The sequence below is a fragment of the Aquarana catesbeiana genome, linkage group LG01, assembly GCF_042186555.1.
Source record: "Aquarana catesbeiana isolate 2022-GZ linkage group LG01, ASM4218655v1, whole genome shotgun sequence".
Classification (NCBI taxonomy): Eukaryota; Metazoa; Chordata; class Amphibia; order Anura; family Ranidae; genus Aquarana; species Aquarana catesbeiana.
Genome location: NC_133324.1, coordinates 46960956 through 46963817, shown reverse-complemented (window position 1 = coordinate 46963817; position 2862 = coordinate 46960956). Strand labels below are relative to the sequence as shown.

The window sequence follows — 2862 nt, the reverse complement described above, 5'->3', positions numbered from 1 at the left end:
CCTAATTACATTCAGGAAGTACTAGCCACTCCCCCCCCCTGCATAAGGGGAAGTAAGCGTTCTCTCCCGAATAACTGTCCGTAGCTAGAGCTACCACAATCCAGGCCAGAAGGCCAGGGACCCGACCCTCCGGCCAGACCCATGTGCAGCACCCATCCTCACCAGGAGGTCCTTTCTAGACTGGTTGGGTAGGCCCACTGAAGCCCCCATGGGCAACAGGTGATGACTGTCCCTCAACCGTCTGTCCAGGTCCAATTACACCATCGGATTTGCATGTGCCCTTCCCTCTATGGTCGGTACAACATCGCCTCCTCTGGCAACTGATAAAAACAGATACTACACTTGATCTTAGCCAAAAGGCTGAGATGTAAACATCCCTTGTAATAGAAGGACCTCTTAAATATGAGATGTGGGGTCAAAAAGACCTCAGATCTCATATTACACTAAAATGCAATAAAAAAAAAAAAGATGGTCCTTTAAGAGCTATGGGCGGAATGAACGTTTTGACGTCGCTTCCACCCTGCAATGTTATGGAGACGGGTGGGGACCATCTTCCCCTCACTCGTCTCCATGTCAAGCAAGGGGAAACATCCGATCGCCTCCGCCGCTGCCAACGGCTCCTGTAAGCGGCAGAGGGCACCGGAGCGTTATCCCGCAGCCGATAAAAGTGATCTTGCGGCGAATCTGCTGCAGAGACCACTCTTATCATAAAGCGGACCGCCGGCCGAAGAAGAGGATACCGGGGTTATGGCAGCTAGCTGCTGCCCTAACAACGATATTCCTCTTCAAACTTAGGACGTATATTGGCGTGCAGCGGTCCGTAAGTGGTTAACGCACCAATGGAGCTCTTGGTCTATTGAGCTGCCATCCCAGAGATCCAGGTCAGCACAAAAGACAGGAGGGGCAGGTGCTCGTGTGTGTGTGTGTGTGTCCATACTTTTATTCACACGTTTGGCACCTTGCAGAGTGGTAATTTGGGGGGTGAAATTCAACATCTTTGCTCTGGGCACCGGACGACCTTGTCCCAATATTGCCAGAGATGAAATATTATGAAGCACTGACTTTGGACTTGATAAAACACAGTGGACCAACACCAGCAGATGACATGGCTCCCCAAATCATCACTGTCTGTGGAAAATGGTGCATTTCATTTGGAAATCAAGGTCCCAGAGTCTGGAGGAAGAGTGGAGAGGCACAGAATCCAAGTTGCATGAGGTCCAGTGTGAAGTTTCCACAGACAGTGATGATTTATGGAGTCATGTCATCTGCTGATGTTGGTCCACTGTGTTTTATCAAGTCCAAAGTCAGCGCAGCCCCCAGGAAATTCTAGAGCACTTCATGCTTCCCTCTGCTGACCAGCTGAGAGATACTGATTTCATTTTCCAGCAGGACTTGGCACCGGCCCACATTGCCAAAAGTACCAATACCTGGTTTAATGATCATGATATCACTGTCATATGGTATCCACCTCCAGAGGATGGTGTGTCCATAACGGAGAAGCCTGCGGGAGAGGTCTTTCTACTTTTGCAAAACATTATGGACATTTTATTTAAACTTTTTTTTAACAGTCTATCCTACCCAGTACTGCCCCTTTTATTTGCTGTAAACTACTTTTGGCAGCATAGATGGCAGGTCCCGCCCTTTTTGTGCCCAAGGTGGGTTCCTCCTCTGCCTACCCCTTGGCCCAGCCCCGATACCTTACTCGGTAATATGCCAGAAATTCCTTAAAGTCCAACTCTGGACAACTAAAAAATGATCCCTTGCAGTGGGGCTGTGCCCGCACTCTATGGGTAAATAGCTTGTTTTGTCTAGGGGAGAGGAGAAATGTTTTTAATTACCTGATCCCCCAGCAGATGGAGCTCCCCCCAAGCTCCATCGGTGGTCTGTCCCTTAGGCTCCATAGTTGCGCCGACTTTGGAGTGAAGCTTTGGATGGGTGTGACTTGGATAGGACTTTGGCTTTGACCAGTGATAATGGACAACTGTTGCATTGTGTGACATTCGGGTACAACTTTTGAGGGTTAACATTGAAGTCTATGGTCCTCAAAGTAGTGCTAGAAATACTCTGAAGTCGCTGCAACTTTAAGTTGCACATATATGAATGGTTATCATCGGAAAACATGGGGGAACGACTTGTCATGCGACTTTGATGTCCATAGTTGCATGACAAGTGTGAATGAAGCCTCAGCGCCATCACGTCGAATGCATGGTTATGGGCCCTGCTTTTGCTTTTGAGGACGTCAGGACCCTAGATCACTGGAGCGTGAGGGAGAAGAAGCTACGTGGGGTTTAGGAGGATGGGGTAAGTAAAAGAATTTTTAGCTCTCTTTACCAAAACAAACAATTAACCCCTGCCGTGCAGGCACAGCCCCACTGCCAGGGGTCATTTTATTTTTTTATTTTTTAGCCTGGAGTTAAGCTTTAACTAATAGGCACATAACTATCACACCCATAGATTCAATGTGTATTTAATGCAGAAGAATGTAGCCTGTACATTTCAGGGGTCCTATACCCCTTCCTCAGGGTCTCCTTTGAGAAAGGGATATGTGACTCCGAAACACTGGGTTAGAGACCCTAATTTCCTCCTTACCTACATCGGTCATTGTTGCAGCACATTGTATGCTACATTTTTGTACGAAACTCTACCTATCCATATGTACTTTAGTTCTTTGTTATTATGATTCATATCCATATGATCTGTATGTATTGGCACTCATTGTTAGGTATATGCTTACTTCTTATACATTAGATGCACATTGAACCTAATAGGTGTACTAGTTCTTTAAGGCACATTAGAAGTCTCACTCTTCCTGCTGTATCAGTTTTATGGATATGCGAAAATAAAGGAATCTTTTTACTGGAG

At 46.7% G+C, this 2862-nt stretch overlaps 1 pseudogene; it reads right to left on the bottom strand.

Moving 5' to 3' along the window:
• Positions 1–287: 287 nt before the first annotated feature.
• On the bottom strand, positions 288–372 carry LOC141124472 (U2 spliceosomal RNA; annotated as a pseudogene).
• Positions 373–2862: the final 2490 nt, after the last annotated feature.